General features: G+C 42.7%; 1 pseudogene; it reads left to right on the top strand.

Moving 5' to 3' along the window:
- Positions 1-213: 213 nt before the first annotated feature.
- Positions 214-20548, top strand: LOC103699646 (annotated as a pseudogene).
- Positions 20549-20762: the final 214 nt, after the last annotated feature.

Genomic DNA, 20762 nt, shown 5'->3' with positions numbered 1-20762 from the left:
ACCCGTGTTCGCTTGCCAGCCGGTTGCCAGACAGGCGGCCGCAAAACTCGTGGGAGCAAATACACCATACTAATAAAATAGAAATGCTAATGTAACAAACATGTTTCACAAGCAATCCAACAAACGAATCAAATCGCCCCAAACTTCGGCCACTGGTGGGACCCATCACCCCCACCTCTCGCCGCTCTCCATATCTGCTGGTTCTAAATTTGAGTACATGTGGTTGTCGCTTTAGTTTATTATTTTTCTACCAGCGCATACTCGAAGCGCGAGACAGGCGGCGATCCCTCGATCCCTCCGCCCTCCGCCCTCCGCTCTCACCCGAAGCATGACCAGCTCCTCCGTTCCCTCCAAGAAGGTCTTTCTCTCTCCTAATCTCTCTCTCTCTCTCTCTCTCCCTTTCTCTCTCCCCTTTACTTGTCTCTTTATCGCTCTCCAGGCTTTGAGCAAGATCGCGAGCAATCGCCTCCAGAAGGAGCTGAAGGAATGGCAGGCCAATCCCCCGGTCGGCTTCAAGCAAAAGGCCACCGACAACCTCGAAAGGTCTTCGCCGCCCAGAGCTCCATCTCCACCCACCTTCTTCTTTTTCTTTTTTTCCTCTCTTTTGATCAATTCGGTTTGAAACCCTCTTCTTTTCTTTCGATCACAAGGTGGATCATCGAAGTGGTCGGCGCCCCCGGGACGCTCTACACCAACGAGACCTACAAGCTCCAGGTCGATTTCCCCCGAGCATTACCCCATGGAAGCTCCGCAGGTGATGAGATTCGACCGCTTTTCTCGATCCCTTTTTTTGTCTTTTTGGCACTTGGTTTCGTATATATTGGTGCTGTTATCTGATATATATGCATATATATATATATATATATATATATATATATATATATATATATATATATATATGCATATGCATATGTTTGATGATCAGGTCATCTTTCTTCATCCCGCACCGTTGCATCCTCATGTTTATAGCAATGGACATATTTGTTTAGGTAACCCTCCACTCTGCTATGTTTGTTCCTTTATTAACTTATTTATTTTTTACATAGTCTTTTGCTAATGTTATTATGGTGTATTCATAAATCTTCTTCACGAGATTTATGATATGCTATATTATGTATGGCAGCCCGTGGATATATTTTTAGTTATTGGTGTTCTGGTTCTTAGAAGGATGCTGGGGATTTCTATCGGATACTGTGGTTGCTGAAAAAGCTATGCAGTTGTTAAATGCTTTTTTTTGTCCACATAGTATTATGCATTTAAAGGATGAAAGATTAGTAAACTGGATTGTTCTCTCATTTTTGTTAGACTCGTGCTCTTCTTCTTGGTTATTTTGGGTTAATTATTTTGCATTTGGATCTTGTTATATAAACGCATAACTCAAATAAGAGGATCATCAAAAGGGATGCTTTGCTAAAACAAGATCATGGTTGGGACACCACATATTAGAATCTTAAATGGTGGTAACGAAGTCGTTTAATCATCCTTATATTAGATTGAGGCAAGTATTAGGGTTTGCCATGTTAGCTTGTCCTACTACTACTACTACTTTATATGTGTGGCCCTTTACCCACGCTCCTTCCACTGAAAATTAAAAAAAAATAAAAAATACTTAAGACATTTCACCAATAGGATAGGAGCAAGGTATGCCGTCTCAGTACTGAGCCCTATATTGGTGCGATCTTGTCATTATATCGGTACGCCCGGTACAAAGGCCGGTTCGACATACCAAGTATCGGTACGCCACCTGTACTTTGTACCAGTACTGAACTGTTATGGTACGATATGCTCCGTACCACCTGATTTGTTATGGTATGGCTTACCATGAGCAGGAGAAACCCTTTCCTTTTTTATTCCTACCTCTCTTCCTTCTTTCGTTTTTCTCTCTTATATACAACCAGACCTATTATCTATCTTTCCTTCCTATCTACAACTTTTCCCACATCTATGTAGCTGGGTGGCACTAGGCACTTATCCAATATCTTTCCTTTCTCCAGTACATTACATGATGCTGATTTGTTTTCCAGGGAAGGAATACATTTGCATGTTGTTCCTTGGCTGTTCACTTTTAATAAGGACATTGGGTATTTGTGTCATAGTTGGATTTTGTGATTTAAGTTGAGAACTACCTTACAAGCTAATAGTGCACATAATCCCCATATAGATGGTTGGTTTGAGGTGGTTAATTCCACCGTGGTTATCTTCTAAGATATTTAGCAAGCAAGAGACCAGCTTAGTGCAGTTTGACCTTGCATAAGCTGGTCATTAAACACATTAAGATGAAAAGCTCTTTAGTGCTACCACATACCTCTTGTCCTAGACTTCTCAGTTATGCCATATGTGGGAGTGCACCACTCTGATGCTAATTATTATGTCTACGATATTTATGAAGTTTACAAAGTGGTACTGAAGAAGTTAAAGTTGAGCCATATTTGGTGTAAAGAGGCAACATATGAATGCAGATCAAGTTTGAAAAAAATCATTCCATTTCAGTTTCAGATTTGTCAGGTTTGTGGAGATTCAGTTTCGGCAATTTTGGTGATTTTGAAAGTTTGACACCAAGTTTATAAATTTTAGACCAAAAAGAAATAAGTCTAAAGAAATTGAAAGATTAGAATAAAATAATGAGAAAAGCTAAGAATAGTTAGTACACCATATTTTACAGTATTTTGTGAGACATAGCTTCTTTAGGTCCATAGTTTTGACAACGTTATGTTGACGTTCATTTGAATTTCATTGTAATTCATTAAGTATACTGGTGAAAACATGCCTAGATACATTATTACTTCTTGAAGTTAAAGTGTTAAGAAATACATTAGATTTAATTGCGAAGCTCTTTCTTAAGCTAGTGCACTCAAATATCTTCCTGCATTTTTTAAGTAGAACTCAGAAATGTATTGAATTTTAAACAATTTCTCATTGTTTTGGGGTTAAGTGGCTAAATCAAATACATGGAGCTTTTAAATGCTATTGTAGAATGTATGGTACTTTATTGCTCAGACTAGTCTTTTTTTAGAATACTATTTTAAGGGCCATTTCGGAGGCCTTGAGCCATCTCTCTCTTCTTTTATCTAAAAAGAAAGAAAAACCATGAGATGCTAAGCTCTGATATAAGCATTTGCTACATGTCGGAATGAGGATTAGACTCACTATCACCTGTTAATGTCAATTCTATGTCAGTTATATATATTTAGATTAGTTGAGGAGGAGATTAAGGATATTTTTGATGTCCTGATGTTTTAGACATGATGCAACACTTTTTACAATAGATTATTCAATGCAAAGGCTGCTCATTGACATATAGCATTAGGTAGATGATTGGGAACTAGGAAGATAATGCGAAAACCTGTAACAATGATTTATTGAGGCACGTTTAACAGGGATGAGCTCTACTCACCCATGGGGAGTTGATTCGAGCATTATGCTTTCTTTTTTCTTTTTGCTTGTTTTTAAGCTGTATAATGTGTATTTGAGCTCTGTTATCTTTTAAGTAGGTTAGTTTACCTATCATGTGAAGGGGGTCCACATCCCACTTTAAGTCATCATGTGCATGCGACTAGCACATGATCACTGAATTGGTGGTCCTTGTTTCAATATATTTAAATATTATCTGTCATGATTCACCTGGAAAAGGGGATAATTAAGAGGGATGCTTGGCTGAAAGAAATATGTGTCTAAGGGCTTAAAGAGACATATGTCCAAGCAATAAGGTTTGTTATGATGCCCAAGTATTATGGACACTGCAAAGGTAGAGTAGGGAAGACACCCATTCCCTCTTTCTTCCTTCTCTTTTCTTCTTCTTATTCCTCTTTTCTATGAGAACAGACTACACCTCTCTTTCATACACCCTCTCTTTCCTATCTTCTCTGCCCCTTATATTCTTCATTCCTTTTGGCTGGGTGATAATAAACATCTCTAATGCATGTACTGAGGTATTGCATGCTGGTGGCTGCCAGATTAGTGTAAGCACAATATGTCGTTCTATGATATACTAGTGCTTGGCAAGCTTGGCGCATGTCGAGTCCTAAGCACTGGCATGCAGTTATTACTGTGCTAGTGCCGCAAACTGATTAGACACTGCACTATATTGTGCATGCTGGCTGGTACTTTAGTCCATGCATTTGTGTTCCTCTTCTTATTTATGCAAAATATGGACTGGTCTGATGGGTGGCTGCTGCATTTTTATTCTTTCCCAAGGCATGATTAGGACCTAAACTGCTCTCCCAAACCCTGACCATCCTGCTGCCTTTTCTATTGAAAACCTTCCACTGCCATCTTCTTCCCTCATGCGATTTTCCTTCTTTGCTTCTAGGACTAATTACATACAAGTTCAATCTGATAAAATACTAGCCTGCTTCCCTTATGTTGAACTCATTTCTGCCTTTAAAACCTTTGGTGGCGTTTGGTAGGAGCATAAAACCCGTTTGTAAAAAATAGGTATAGACCTGGAATAGGCTCTGCTCCATTAACCCTTCTTATGCTCATTGTTTGGGCGGAGCCTATTCCATGTCCATCTTGGAATAGCCTTATGCCCACTCTTTATGCCCATTTCACCCTCTTAGGTTGTACTCTTGAATTTAATTTGGAATTATCAAATATATTGTATAAATATTACAATATAACAATCAATATCAGTTATAATATACATTTTATATATACTACTAATATAAAATATTATTATTCTATTACTACAATATTAAATGTTATAATATTGTGATATTATATCATATAATATAATATCTTAATATATCTTGTACATTATAATAATTATTAATAAGATTAATGCAATATAACAATATTTTCATATTATATTTGTTATAGTAAATGTATTACTATCATATGATAATAATTTTTATCAAGGTCGATGGTATTGGTATTTGGATTTATATTGGTTGCTTGGTATGGTACCGTGCCATCCTAACGCACGGCATACCGATAAATGGGAGTTGAAGAGGGAGAAGGAAAGAGATGAAGAGAGAGAGAGAGGGAGGGAGAGAGAGGAAGAGGGAAGGGGAGAAAGAGGCCGAGAGAAGGAGAAATATCAAAACGGGGGTGAAACCATGCCGGTCCTCCGCTGGTATAGTTCGGTACGCTCCGAACCGGACGGTTCAGAATGGTGCCACCTTTCTTGATTTTTTATAATATATTTTTATTATATTACTATGAAGCATTTATATTTCTACAATAATGTTGTACAATACTAATATTATATAATAATATAATATTAATATAATATTATTGTTACACAAAATATTGTTACTTGATATACGTATTTAAAATATTAATGTTATAACACGAAACATATCCATATAATGTATTTTATTTATTATATTTTATAATAATTAATATACTATAATACTATAATATTATAATATGTAATATATATTATGAATCTTTAATATTGAAATTAAATTTTAAATATTAATTAAATCATATGAAATGTACTATAGTAGGAGTTTTTTTTTTTTTTTTTTGCTAAAACGGGCAACTCATACTACTCGGGTACGAACACACCCAACAGAATCTGCATACAAAAGGTCCCGGAATGCTCCAGGCACGTCATCCCCACCAACCCAAAAGGTGCCTCCTGAGTGGCTCGCAACATACGCCGCCACCCAGTCTGCCGCCCCATTCGCCTCACGATATAGATGCATAACCTGAAAGGAAAACCCCTCACTCACCATCAACCATATATCACGGAGTAAAGGGTGAACTCCTCCATCACTATGAGGGCCCTTCCGGATCCAACTAATCACGGTGGCTGAGTTACCCTCCAGGAAGATGGAGCTCGCCTGAAGTACCTGTCGTGCATACCGTAATCCCATCCAAGCCGCCGCAGCTCTGCCCCTGGGACCGAGGTATCGAAGATCTGACAACCCCCTGCTGCCACCATGTTGGAGCTTGGGCCCCTAATAACAAAACCTGCTCCTCCTCTCCTACCTCCATCCAAGACTGAGCCGTCGAAATTGACCTTGAGGAAACTTGGGGGTGGGGGCTCCCAGGTGAAAAACACCGTGTGAGTAGCTGCCGAAGCAGAATGGGGGCCCCAGATGTCCTGAGCTGTCAAAGGTCTATGATCCAGATCTACAGAAAGAAACTCTACTGCCTGAGCCCAAGCCCTCTCCATCACAAATCGTGGGGACAGGCTAGGCTTACCAAAAACACGGGCGTTCCTGGCCATCCATACCTGGTAAGCTGTGCAGGACGCCCTAATAGCCACAGACCTCATCTGGGTGGAGATGGAACACCGCCGGACCTCCTCCAAAAAACTATCCCTCCGGCTCCAGACCGCCTCCTGAATCCCGGATAACCTCCAAGTCCCCCTCGCCCAGACACACTGGAATAGTGCATGATCCACTGACTCATCTGCCTCACAATACTGGCACAAAGGAGGAATGCTAACTCCACGACGGCTCAGCTCCAAGCTCGTCGGCAAACGATCCCATGCTACCTTCCAGAGGAATAATGCAACCCTCTGGTGTAGCCCAAACCTCCATATCCAGCCACAGTCCCTACCCAGGTCTGACTCCTGCTGAAGAACCCGAGCGACATCACCAACCCTGACTCTGGCCCTACAAGTGGTGCTCCAAACCCTAACATCTGGACCTGCCGATCCCGGGATGGGGAGGGCTCGAATCCGCTCTGCTAAGTGCTCTCCGAAGAACTAGCCCAACCTGTCGACATCCCACTCTGCCTCCCCAGGCATAAGGAGGTCGTGCACTTGGAGCCCCACAGGCCCCTCGTCACTGATCATCGTCGGCCACAACCTCAGCGGAAGTGCATCCACCCAAGGGTCCTCCATCACATCAATGCTCCGTCCATCGCCAATCAGCCACCTAGTATGTGCCAGTGCTATAGGTATATACCTCCCAACCTCACGCCATATGAAAGATGCCCTCCGGCCGCCCACCACCTGCCCAGCTGAGCCTGGCCGACCATATCTCGCTATCATGGCCTGACACCAGAGACCATGTGGCTCCAGAACAGTCTGCACTGCACGTCGCGCCAGGAGTGCCTCCCGCCTCGCCAACAGAGACTGCACCCCCAAACCACCCTCCCTCAGAGGAAGGCATACTCTCTCCCAGGCCACCAAGTGTACCCCATGGCCCCTCCCAGAGGAGCCCTACAGAAAACTACACATAAGCCGCTCTATCCCCACCAGCACCGTCTTCGGCACACTAGTATGGGCCATAATATAGACAGGCATGGAGCAGAGAACTGACCTAACGAGCGTCAACCTGCCCATCATAGAGAGTGACGAGGCTCTCCAACCCTCGAGCCTGCTCTGCACCCTCTGTATCAAAGTGGAGCACTCCGCCATCCTCAGCCTCCTCCCTGTGATGGGGACACCAAGGTAGTCCAGTGCCCCCTCCTGCTCCCGTATCTCCAATATCGCCCTGATCTCCCGTCTGACCCTCCGCTCCGTGCTCGGACTGAAGTGTATGGATGACTTTTGGCGATTGATTCTCTGCCCAGACGCCGTACAATACTCCATCAACACCCTCTGGATGGCTCGCGCATCCCTCACCCTCGCCCTAGCCAGAAGCAGGCAATCATCTGCAAAAAGTAAGTGAGAAATAGGGCGAGCACCCGGGGCTGGACTGTAAGCAGCCAGCACCCGGTCCTCGCAGGCTACATGTAAAGCACGGGATAGTACATCAGAGCAGATGATGAATAGGTATGGGGACAAAGGACAGCCCTGACGAAGCCCCATAGTAGCTCGAAAGAAAGGCGAAGGCGTACCATTAACCAAAATGGAGAAGCTAGGCCCCTGCACACAGCCGAGAACCCAGTCAATCCAGATCTGATGGAAGCCAAAACTCTCCAATGCCTGTCTGAGAAACTCCCATCGGATCCGGTCATAAGCACGCTCCATGTCCAGCTTTACTGCCATCAAACATCGCCTCCTCGAAGCTCGCTGTAAGTCTCCCATCATCTCCTGAGCTAGCAAAATATTATCTGATATACTCCTCCCAACCACAAACGCACCCTGCTCCTGACTGATAATAGTAGGCAACAGAGCCTTCATCCTCCCAACCATAAGCCTCGCCACAATTTTATACACTGTGGTACACAAACTAATAGGCCTGTAATGACCGGGCTCCGACGCATCCCGTCGCTTCGGAACCAAAGTAATATAAGTAGCCTGCCAGTCATCTGTCATCACTGCCCTACTGAAGTATAGCTGCACTGCCTCCACCACTGATCTCTGAATAATACTCCAATATCTCTGAAAGAAAAAAGGTGGAAAACCATCCGGTCCTGGGGCCTTGTCCCCTGCTAATGCCCAAACTGCCTCCTGCACTTCTGTATCTAAAACAGGCTGAATCAATGCTTCATTATCAGCCTCCTCAATTCTGGCTGCCGGCCTGGGGAGCTGACCCCGCACATAAGTCCCCCCTGCCTCCGTCCATCTGGATCTGAAAAAGTCAACCATCACCTGTCGCACTGCCGAGTCCTCCTCCACTCGCTGGCTCGCCCCAACTCTCAATGATCGTATCATGTTCCTTTGCCTCCTGATGATCGTCGATTGATGAAAGAAACTAGTGTTTTGGTCCCCCTCCTTGACCCACTGCGACCTCGACTTCTGCCTCCAAAAAATCTCATGCTGATGCAGTAACGAGTGATGAGAGGTCAAGTGACGACGCAGCTCTGCCATCTCCTCCTCCTCAAGCTCTCCATCTCGATCCTCCCTCCCCTGGAGCTCCGCAATCAACCCCTCTGCCTCCTCTAATCTCCTGAAGATGTTGCCCACAACCTCCCGGTTCCATCTGCGAAGGCGTCGTTTAGTAAGCTCCAGTCTGCGCGATACCCTCTGCATAGCATCTCCCTGCACTGGCATGCCCCAGGCCCTCCTAACTACTTCCCAGGATTGGGGGTATGACAACCACAGCTTCTCAAATCGGAATGGGCTATGATGGCTGGAGCTCAACGCTGTGGAAATCAAAAGAGGACAATGATCTGAGGCGATCCGAGCAAGGTGACTGACCTGGTATGATGGGAATCGCTGAATCCAGTCCGGAGATGCTAAAGCCCTATCCAGCCGCTCCCATACTCTCGCTCGTCCAAGCTGGTTGTTACACCAAGTAAATCGCGGCCCAGAGAAGCCAAGGTCCACGAGGCCGGTCTCATCCAAGAACTCTCGGAACTCCCTCCTATCTCCAAAGTCGGAGTAGGCCCTACCACCACGTTTCTCATTGGAGCTAAGAATGCAATTGAAATCACCCACCACCATAGTCGGGATCCCCTGAGTCAACAAACGGGTCAGCTCGCCCCAAAGGACTCTCCTCGTCCGGTAATCAGTACTGGCATAGACCCCACACAGGACCCACGGAGCTACATTTGGTTCCGAGATGACCATCACAACCTGCTGAGTGCAATTGCGAAAGACATCTACAGAGGCCACTCCCCGCTTCCACAACAACAAAATACCTCCAGACAAGCCCTGGGATTCTACTACAAAGGAATCCCAATCAAAAGCTAGGCGCCGCTGCACCCGACGCAAACCTTCTCCAGATACCCGTGTTTCATAAAGAAAACAAATATCAGGGCAATGAAGCTGCACAAATCTCCTGAAGGACGACAAAAATGAAGGCTTGGCCGCCCCCCTACAATTCCAAGCTAAAATCTTCATATAACACAGTGGGATAAGTGTTTGCCCTGTCTGCGTGGGCTTCTCTTTCCCTGTTCATGAGGCTTAACCTCCTCTCCCAAATCCCCACCTTCCTGGATCGCCGCCCGCAGCAAATCAGCCACCTTCCCATGATCCTGGATGGGAGAAGTAGACCCCTGTCCCGTGCCCCCTAGAGAGCTTCTCATCACCACCACCATAGAAGAGGCTGGGGAGAGCCTTACCGGAGCTGCCAGAGGTTTGAGAGCACCGTCCCCGTCCTCCATCTTAAGCTTCCCCTTGTTTTTCTGACACGGCATGGACACCACCTCCCTTTGTGAAGCTTTAGCCGAGCTCAGCTCCTTCCGGTGGTGCAGGCCCTCCAGCACTTCCTTGGCCTGAACCTTGCTGCCATCGCCGGCCACACCCTCACGCTGAGCTAGGGTCTCGCCTGCCACTGCCGTTCCGCTCGCCATGGGCGCTCCGTCCTCCGCACGCTTGGTCCCAACCGTTCCGGCAGCAGGTGGAGCACCGCCCAACGTCGGACGGCTAGGGGGTCTCACCGGCGGCAGGGAGGCACTCCGGAAGTGCCTCCGACCATCCTCCCTCCGGCGTAGGCACGGGTCATCGAAGGAGGGCGATGAGATCGATCGGGGCAACTGAGTCGACTCAGCCCTACCAACTCCCACAGCCCCCTTCCGCTTGGCTGGGCTTCTGGCCCTTTTCAATGGGCTTGGGCCCTGTCCATGGGCCAGCCCAGTAGCAACATCTAGGCCCATTATCCCGTGGCCCGACCCATCAGTGAGAGGCAGGCCTGGGCTTGGCTTGGCCCGTCCCGAGTCGGATCCACCCTGCTGGCCAAGACAAGTGGTCGAGCCCAACCCCTTGATGATTTCCGGTTCAGACCCCAGAACCCCACCAGTTTGGGTCATCTCCGCGTCCGACACCCGTGCTCCCGTCTCCTTCGTCTCCGGCGACCTCCTCCTAGCCAGCTTAGAAGGCTTTTGCCAACCTTCCGTGTTCGTGGGCGACAGAGGGAGATTCGGCGCAGCGATAGGAGACCTCGGCCCCAGATCAGAGGGAGGATCCTGCACCGGTGTTGTTTGAGCGACCTTCTCCACCGAGGCCTTCTTCATCGGCTTGTTCGCCTTCGGTCGCCATATCTTTGTTGTTGTCAGCCACGGGCCGAAGGGAAGCCGACTCCCCAATTCATCACCCTCCTTCGCCTCAGATGACAGCCCCTGGGGGGGCTCCTCCATCCCAGTCCGTTGGGAGCTCTGTTCTCCCTGTTCTCCGGCCGTCGCCGGGGCCGTGGGAGGAAAGGGGCAAGCCCCCTCCCCGTGCCCCAACCGAGCACACTTGTAGCAGAATCCAGGCAGGTTTTCATAACGGAAAACCTGCCAGTGTAGGTCGGTTCCTACCTGGATGAACGTCCCCGGCCTGATCGGCACCCCCGCATCCACCTCGATCTTGACACGGGCAAAACCGAGTTTCCGGCCCTGGTCGGTGACCTTGTCCAGCGCCAAAGGTCGTCCAGCCTTCGCCGCGATACCCCAGATCAGCTCCCTCGTCCAGTACTCCATCGGTAGACTTGGTAGCCGAAGCCAAACTACCGTCCGGCACAGCTTGTTGGTCCCCGGAACGAAGTTCGGCCGCCATCGCTCCATGGTCAGGAGCTGACCAGCCACCAACCAGGGACCGCCTTCCATGGCCGCCTCCCGATCCTTCTCACTCCGGAATCGAAACGCAAAGGTCTCGTCCGCCAGCATGAACTCCTCGACATCGTAGTCGAGTTTTCCAGCAGCTCGCAGCTCCCGGCTAATCCATTCCACCGGTACGCGACGACCCAAGCTCCCCATAATCACCGCAGTATCACGCCACGCCGCCCGGGCCACCTCCATCTTCTCCGGCGAGATCTCCACCACATCCGTGTACCGTCGCTTCAAAGCTTCGAGCTCCGCTGTCGTGATTTGGTGATTGGTCCAGGTCGGAGCCCTCGACGAGCCCTTTACCACATTCGCCCACGTCCGGCCCATCTCCGGCGCCTTCGGATGGGTTTTCTCCCCTTTGTCCCCCGAGCTCGTCTCCTTCTTCTCCAGCTCCACGGGGCCCTTCGTTGCCATCTTCTACAGTGCCCTAATCGGACACCGTGGACCCCCTCCACTCCTCGCGCACCAACCGTTTGGGAAAAGTCCCCACCCACCGCACGAGAATTGACGCACCTAGGCACACATCCCGAGTCACTCACTCTCTCTCCTCCTCACTCACTCTCAGGATCCCAGAACAGTGTTTTTATAGTAGGAGTTTTGCCATTTAAAAAAAATGGACAGTTTATTCCAACTTTTGGCTTATTCTAATATTTTGGATAACCAAACAAATTTGGCATAAACACATGGTATCAAGGTTTGTCGTACTAATAGATACCGTATTGTACCGGATATATTGTACCGTATCAGCCGTACTGTACTAGACCGGTATGCAATCTTGTATCATATGGATACTCGATATGCCTTACTATCTTGTACTATACCGCATACCGATACTATAATAGGATGGTACTGGTATAGAATCCGGTACCAAGGCGGCGAACCTTTCCTGTCATAGCTATGCCACTTAGCATGACTTTCCTCGTTCCCATTTTCCTTGTGCTCTTACCAAACGATACCTTTATTTCTTTGTTGTGAAGTGATTGAGCTTTTCTCAGATCTTGGTTGCTCAAGGTGTTGTCTAAAGTAAAAAATGACTGTTCATATTGGTGTCTGTATATATATATATGTGTGTGTGTATATATATGTATATATATATGTATATATATATATATGTATATATATATGTATATGTATATATATATATATGTATATTTAAATTTTAGACTTGATTAAAGGTTAAGCTTACTCAGAATTCTAATATTTTTCTTCTATTATTTGCTGGATTTGATATTTCTTCTTGAAAAATACATTTAATTGTTCTTTAGCCCATAAATTTATATGCGAGACTTGAAGAAATCTTGAAGCTAATTCTCTTTTTATTTTATTTTCCTCTGCCAATTGCCAGTTTTGATAATATTTGCTTCTTGGAACGTAATATTAAGTATTGTTTAGACATCAAACTTATCATCTGCCTTAGCATTGTGTTTAAAGCTATAGGATGGACCATTGAATCGATGCATAGATAGTGTAACTGGATGATTCAGTCATTCGAAGATCCATACAGAAGATTCATGAATATTCAAAGGTTAAAATAGGATTCATGCTTATAATAATTCATGAGAAAGGATGAGAAGATTCTTGAAGAACACTTCATAGGTTTTGTTGTTAAAGGAACAACTAAAATCCTACTATGATTTTAAATTCATTGTGGAATAATCTGTTCTATCATAAGATGGATCCACCATATTGCTTCATCCAATAGTATTGCAAGTGTCCATTTGTCGTAGCTGATCTTTACCATCTTTTCTTAAGGATTAGGTACTAGTTGATCTTTGCCATTTTTTGTTAATGATTACATAGTGACGTTAAAGTCTAGAAAAGTCAAAAGGATCTTGAGGCAAAATTTTTGCAACATAAGACTTTGATCTGTTGTCGATATTAGTTGGTATTTTGCTTTAAGATTTAGTTATATTAAAAATTTTGGGTTCTTGGACCGCTTAGCTTCAGATCCAAGTGTTTGTTTGAGCTTTTTATACTATTGATTCAAGTGCCGAGCTTGTTCATTTGGACGAAATTATCATCTGAATAATCTTTTATGCAGGCTCTTACATAATTCCCAATTTTTATGACACCATGGTGATGCAAGAACACTTAGGAATGGCCCAAAATGCGATGATGGACCAAAAGGGCTAAGATGGATGCAGAAAACATGATAGATAGAAATTTATTGATTTAAATTTAATTAAAAGCTTGGAGAATTTGTGTTTTAAACTTTAGAAAGGTAACACTTCTAGGGAAAAAGAAGGCCTTTAAAGTTTAGGGCAATCAAAGATCATCCATAAAAGATTTATAACAAAAAACTCAAATTACAAGATTAGTTCTTTCTTCTGCTGAACGTTTGAGGAAAGGAGTGCAGGAGGTCAGAACGTAAGTGGAAAAATTATAATGTAAAGATAGCAGAAATTTGATCATTTAATCAAATAATCTCAGCACAAAATAGGAAAATCTGATATCAGTTTCTTTGTTAACGCAAGAAACTAAGCATAATAAAATTGTATGTTGTGAAAAATCCACTGCAGTTTAATGGAAAAGGAAGAAAAATAAGACAAGGGTAAGATATGATAGATTAGGTGAGGAAAGAAACTAGAGTGGAAGAAGTAGAGAGAAACAGAGCTGTATGGACTAAAGGTATCAAAACGTGGCCCAAGAGATTTTTTTTCCTCAATCATTCAAACCATTCATATACATCAGTTCTCATATTCGCTCAATGAAAACCATCTGGCTACAAATGTTCCCTAACTTTCATCTTTTATTCTTAAAAAATTTACAACTTAGGATTCAATTAAAATCTAATGCATAACTTGGAAACCAAGTAATTTGACCGCAAGATATTAACCCAGAATAGGACCCTTAGAGGCTTCGTCGGAAAAAAAGGAAAACCAAAAGTAGAAGGGCTTTAATTGGTCTTCTATCAGAACAATGGTAATCTGGCATGAGTAGTGCCATGAACAGTAATACCTTTAAAAATAGAATTTCTATTTTTAATAAAGCTTCTCTAAATGACTCTAAACCATTTAAACATCAAATAAACTAAAAATCTGAACTGTTTAAGCAACTTGGAGGCTCTAATCTGCTTAGTGGGTGTGCTGATCATATGAATGTTGGCCAAGTATGCCATCTTATCTTTTGTATTGCATGATTCGGCCCATGTTGCTTTAATTGACAATCGAAAGCCTTCTTGACTGATTCTTTCATCAATAGCATCCTCCATAGGTGTGCATTAATCGATCTTTGGTCAGCAGGACTTCACCTGGTGTTACACCTCTCCTTTTTCTTTTCCAATCATACCCTCTAGCTCTAAAATGACAGTGAGGTCTGCTGATGTGTGTCCTAAAGTAATAAGCGACACTACAAAAGGTAAGCAAGAGTGTCCTGCAGAAGAAACAAGGACATATTTGGATAGATCTAAGGGCCTTTTTGGACCCCATCCACATATGACATCTCCTTAGATGAGAAACACTTTTGGAAAAGGTCTGGATTATTGAGAAAAATTGAGAGATTGGAGAAGCAACAGAACCCATCTTCCTTTTTTTATATGGATATGGAAAATGACATTGTTTTTCGGTTTTTATATCCTATTTTTTAGAGATTGGGTGCATGGCAGTCTCCTTGGAATGCTTAAGCTTCTCGTTTAATACCACCTCTCCTCGACATCTTTGTTCTTTTGAGGAGGCATCACATGGGTGTGATTGTTCATTTTGGGCATCCAAATAAACCCCAAGGTTTTCAAAGAAAAAGAAGATGGAGGGTCTTCCTGAAGTTTCAGAGTTCAGGAGATGGTCGTATGTTACAAGGTTATGTTTAAGAAAAGATAAATGGTTCATTATGGTTCATAGCTAAGATCTGTTTTTCTTTATCTTTCCTTTTTCTTCTTAAATGCTTAGTTGGTACTGCTAAGAAATTTTAGTGGAGCAGCCATGTTGCATTGGCCACCCTTTGCTGATCAAAGAAAAGCCCACCTGAAAAAGGTTCTTATTTGCCTCCTTAGGCTTATGGTTGGTTTATTTTAGTGTTTTCTAGCTCCATTATTTATATGATTTCTTTTTGTGATTTTTAGTTTCTGTTTTTAGATGTACTATGCCTTATTTGGCACCTAGTATGTGATTAATTAGTTTCCTATTGTAGAGTCCTAATTGGACTCAAGTTGATTAATGTGGCCTATTGACCCTGGTCAAAAGCCAGCTGCTGTCTTTCCTACAGACATCCAAAGTGGACTCAAATAAGGGAACTAAAGGTGGCCAACTAGTCCCCTTGAAGTAATGATTTGTGGAATCTTATTTTTCCTATTTTGAGAGTCCAAAAGGATGGGTGTAAAGTATCCAAGTATCCTCAAGAATCCAACATGACAACCTTAATACATGGACATGAGGACATGGCCGTATAAGCACACACAAGGCATTAGGTTGAGTTATTAGCTTTTTATGGGAGAACAAGGTTGGAATTTTGCACCCCAATCTTGTCAATTGCAAATTAAATGAAAAATGCTATGCTAACATGATCTGGACCTGAAAATATTGGTTTGGTGTTTGTTGGGTACAAGACGCTATGCTTGCTTTGCTTGGTTGGCATGCCTTATAGGTGCTAACCTATTTTTTTTTTTCCTCTTTCTTCTCTAGCCTTATGCTTCTTTAGTACTGCTTGGAAGACCCTTATGGAGAGGCTTGATTGTGAACATCACCCCTACCCTTCTCCATTATCTATGACCCAGGTTGAGAAAAAAGGGCAGAAGAAGGAAAGAAAAATGAGATAGAGGAGGGAAAGGAGGAGTTCTTGCTGCTTGCAATTCAACTTAATTATTGGCACATCATTGCGTATTGCAACCTCCAACTACTCTTTCAGATCTTGTGTGCTCAACCATATATAAAGAGGCTCACCAAAGATCCAGGATAACAAAGAAAAATCTACCTAATGAAGATAAGTAGAGCTTTCCAGTGGGGCTTCATGGACCAGCTTCTAGCAATCAAATTTTGGTGGAAATGGTGCTTGTTGACAAACATGAGGTTCCATAGCTTTTATGCATCAGATGGAAGGTGAAGATGGTGACACTGCTAATGGTATTGGAGATGGTACTGATCGATGTTTGTAGTTGCTTGGTGGGACCTATTGCTTTGGTGATAATACTATGAAGGTGGTGGTTTTATAAAGTTAGGAGGTCTCATGAAGTTGGAGAAGTAAAGCCAACAAAATATTCCCTTTTCAATTTGATTTACTTATAGCAACATTTTTAGATAAAAGTCATAGGCAAATGGCAGAATACAAAATGAAAAGTTGGCTTATTTCCTTAGCTGGATGAGTTGTAAATAAATAGTGTGGTACCTTCACTGAAGGAAGCAATAATTTCAAATGTACAATTACATTAAGTTGTGTCATGAGTTTTGGTCTTTTTCCTACTAATCTGTCTAACTCCCTACTTTGCCGCATGTAAATGCTGTCCCTCTCGTGTCCTTACTTGATCATACACCAAAAGGACAAAGAAGTTTAGCCACATGGCCAAGCATGCACCTCCATAGTCCTTAGTTGGCAAGTATTAATGTAAACTCCTATGACATCCTTAGTTGATCCTCCAAACTGGAAATCTAAAGAGTAAATTTGCTGAGTTTTGGTCAACCTTTAGTAACCACCGCTCTAGGAAAATGAGGCGAGAAAATATCATGAAAAATTCAAACAAGACAATGTGTTGGTAATGCTTTAGGTCAAATATGATGGTTATGATTTATACCAATAACATAATATTGGAAGAATTTAAAACTTGACATTTTGAGAATTAACAGTAAGAAAAGTCAAGGGAGAATTTGTTCATTTTGGACTTCAACAAAATGATCTTTTTTATGTCAAACAGATCCACCCCTCCAAAATCGTTCTTGAAATGCAGAAAGTTTAATGAAATTTATTTTTACAGTGGAAAGAAATGTTTCAAGAATGAAAACAGTGGTAACCAAAAGTTGCACGCTACTACTCAATGAAACCAGAATCAAGAAATTTAGAAGGATAGCAAGAAGAATTCATAATGATGTTTTCTCTAAGGAACTACTTGATACTTACCATGCATATGATCTGCCATCCTTGATACTTGATACTTACCATGCATGTGATGAAAATAGCCAACTCAAGTCTCCCACATGCCCAACCTGTATCTGTGGATGACCTAATGCCAAAGAGTGCTACATGGATGCATAGCTCTATCCTAGCTGTTGCTATAAACCTCCAAACCCCAGTAGTCAAAGATATTCTCCAAAGGTGACACGCCCATTTCAGAATCCTTCATAATCTCTCCTCTATGCTAGCTTCCTAGGCATTTATTTTATATTTTTTTTTGATCCCTCTTTCCTGCTTCTACCCCCAGTTATAGTTACAAAGCTCCAAACGAGCATCAGATACGTCTTGCGCCACTTGTGCTAGTAGTGGTCGCATCTATATGAGAGACTAGATGAGATACGTGAAAAATAGTCTTTCCACCTCCCTTTTTCTTTTTTTTATATTTTTTTTTATATTGCAATTTATCGATTATTATATGATGATACACATGATATCCATAGGCATGGGAGTAACAATATGTGCATATTACCTACCAAGGTTTGAAATACAGTGGTACTGGAAGGTACCAGTCATGTCTTGGTACGGTAATTACCGTGGTACACCCCCATATTTACTCTTGTTTTATCATTATGTCTTGGTACATTGTTCCGTAAAGTCTTGGTTTGCTGCCGATACTTCTTAGTATAGGGAATACCTTACCATGGTCTGGTCAGTTTTTCAACCCAACCACAGATGTGATTAGAAATTGGAGAGTGCAACTCAATGGGGATTGAGCTCAGTCATTCCTTTTGCATTTTAGTCCACCTTGCCCCTTTCGAATGAACGAAGGGTTGACTGCAACATAACTAGTGGCTTCCCCTAAAACCGTCCTTTTTAAACAATCCTAAGTCCACTATGTGAACCAAAACAAAGATAGGAAAGCCCACTTTATAGAAATTTACAGTACACTTTAGTTTCTGGATTCTTTCAAAAAACTCAAAAAGGTATTCATTTTTTTAGGCAAATATACAGTAATGGGCGCATACATCCATTGCTTTGCAGCCTAAACATTGTTCCCATGGAACAAAGGACTACCACATCCTTAATCCTTTTGGGGGAAGAATATACGGCTAAACAATACTAACAATTTGGGGACTGAAGAGAATGTAAAACATGTTTGATTTTTTTGGGCATAAGAATGTTCACCTATAAAGAGGGTCCAAATGCTCAAAAATAATGCTAAATCAACACATTGAGATGGATTGGTGAGTGCAGCAGGAAATAAAGTAGTTAAGTTGCAGTAGTTAGAATTTAATGTGAATTAGAGTAAAGCTTTTTCAAGAGTGTGATGATGCATGTGCATAAGATGTGAGGATTAAGCACACAAAACCTTAGATTACTTGACTGCAAATTGTCTAAAGAATTTTTAGAAGTTTCTGAGACTTGGTTGGGAACAATGCTAAAGGTTTCCAAGAATACCTTAGCTGGGACGAAGCTAGGGTTATTCTCATTTGGCAGAATCCGGAGCAAGTCTGGTTGTGAGAGTGGGTCCAGATGTGAATGTGGGGAAGAGGATACTTTAGAAACACTTGGAAGCTCTTAGGAAGCGGGAGTAGGTTCGAAATTTTGAGAAGATTTTGAAGCAGGTGCATTACTTTGGTATAAGGTTCAGGCTGCTGAGGGATATTTTATGAGTTTCATATGTTCGAAGTCTGGTGCATTTTGTATGTATTCAGAAAAAAGGGAATACTGATGAAGGCCTTGAAGTACCCCAATCTTAGAGTAATTAACTAGGGTTCTTGTAAAAAAGGTCTTTGTATGTTTTGAGTGGAAGTGTATCTTGCTTATATGCAAAATGCAAGAAACTTAAGAAAAAAAATTCTTAGTTATTGTATTAACTTACTGCTTGAATCTTTAACTTTAGATGTTTTTTTGATATACTCGAACTAATCAAGTTCCATATCTTGCACATATTCCTGATACAGCTTTCTGTCCTTTCGAATATCATATGATGATACACAAAATGACATTTCTCAAGGCTGCTAAATGTATTTGTGATAGTTGGCATCTAAATATTCTTTTCATCCTATCCTTTTTCTCTAGACAATCATGCCGTTGACATCTATATATTCTTTTTGTGTATGTTGAGTTTCAGCGTATATTATACTGTCTAATCCTAGGTTGGATTTTAGAATTAAATGTCACAGTTCAGTTAGATTAATTCATTAATGAATTATATGAAGTTGCTGTCGAGTGGTTTATTTCAACCAGACAGAATTTAACTACCCAAATCAAACCTGACAGTTCAGTTATATTATACAGTCTAATCCTAGGTTGGATTTTGGAATATTATAGGTTCGAACTGGTTATGCAACCCTATTTCGGCTATTTTCCATTCCCTTTTCATCAATGACAACTGGAACAAAAGAATAGGAGTAGTTTTACGGGTTAACTTAAATCTCACGGTTCAGTTAGATTAATTCATCAATGAAATATATGAAGTTGCTGTGGAGTGTTCTGTTTCAACGAGACAGAACTCAATTACCAAAATTCAACAAATATTCAATTAAGAAGATCTTTTTCTGTAAGTTTTGACATTCTAGTGTTGGCTCTGTGGCAGATATACTGTATGATTCATGGTCGCCAGCAATGACTGTAAGTTCTGTTTGTATTAGCATTCTATCCATGCTATCAAGCTCGACTGTAAAGGTCCTTGCCTATTTCCATGTCTCTTGCATTCCTTGTTCTTTTGTTGCACTCTCTCCGTTCTCGTCATTCTTTTGCTTTTAAACCTGTTTGACTGCAGCAACGCCCTGCTGATAACGACCGCTATGTTAGAAACTGTAAGAACGGTAGGTCTCCTAAGGAGACTAGGTGGTGGTTCCATGATGACAAGGTGTAGGAAGAAAAAGCAGTAGGTGGCAGCCCGTCCTCTTAAATCAAGGGCTCAAGAGCTTACTGTAAACTTGCATGCGGGGTGTTTGTAAGGTCTTATGTGCTGCATCATTACTAATACAGAGAAATAAGTCAATGCAGAGGAAAGCTGATGGATTGGGCTGGCTTTGGTGACTTTCTTGTTGTCAGCTTTATTTATGATGAAATTACTTCTCGTGCTTATCCATGCCTTACTGGATCTGGCCCCATCAGTTGTGAAACTTATGTTGACTGCAATCTGCAACCAATAATAAGCAGTTGATATAATTATTGGGTTTAATCAGAAGAGAAGTGTGATGAGCTAACATCTCAAATAATCTTGTAATGGTAAAACAGGATATCCAAAGCTCCCTGTCCGCCTGGCAACTGATTCATGAAGTCGCCCCATGGATGCTGGAATTCTGTTGGTTAAGCTCCTGTCTGCGGCGGATGCTGGAGCTTATCGTCCGTAGATGCTCCTAAGCAATTACCAGCATGCAGGAAGAATGTTTTTCCCT

Source organism: Phoenix dactylifera, unplaced genomic scaffold (assembly GCF_009389715.1).
Source record: "Phoenix dactylifera cultivar Barhee BC4 unplaced genomic scaffold, palm_55x_up_171113_PBpolish2nd_filt_p 001613F, whole genome shotgun sequence".
Classification (NCBI taxonomy): domain Eukaryota; kingdom Viridiplantae; phylum Streptophyta; class Magnoliopsida; order Arecales; family Arecaceae; genus Phoenix; species Phoenix dactylifera.
The sequence above is the reverse complement of the archived record's forward strand: the minus strand, read 5'-3'. Positions and strand labels throughout refer to the sequence as shown.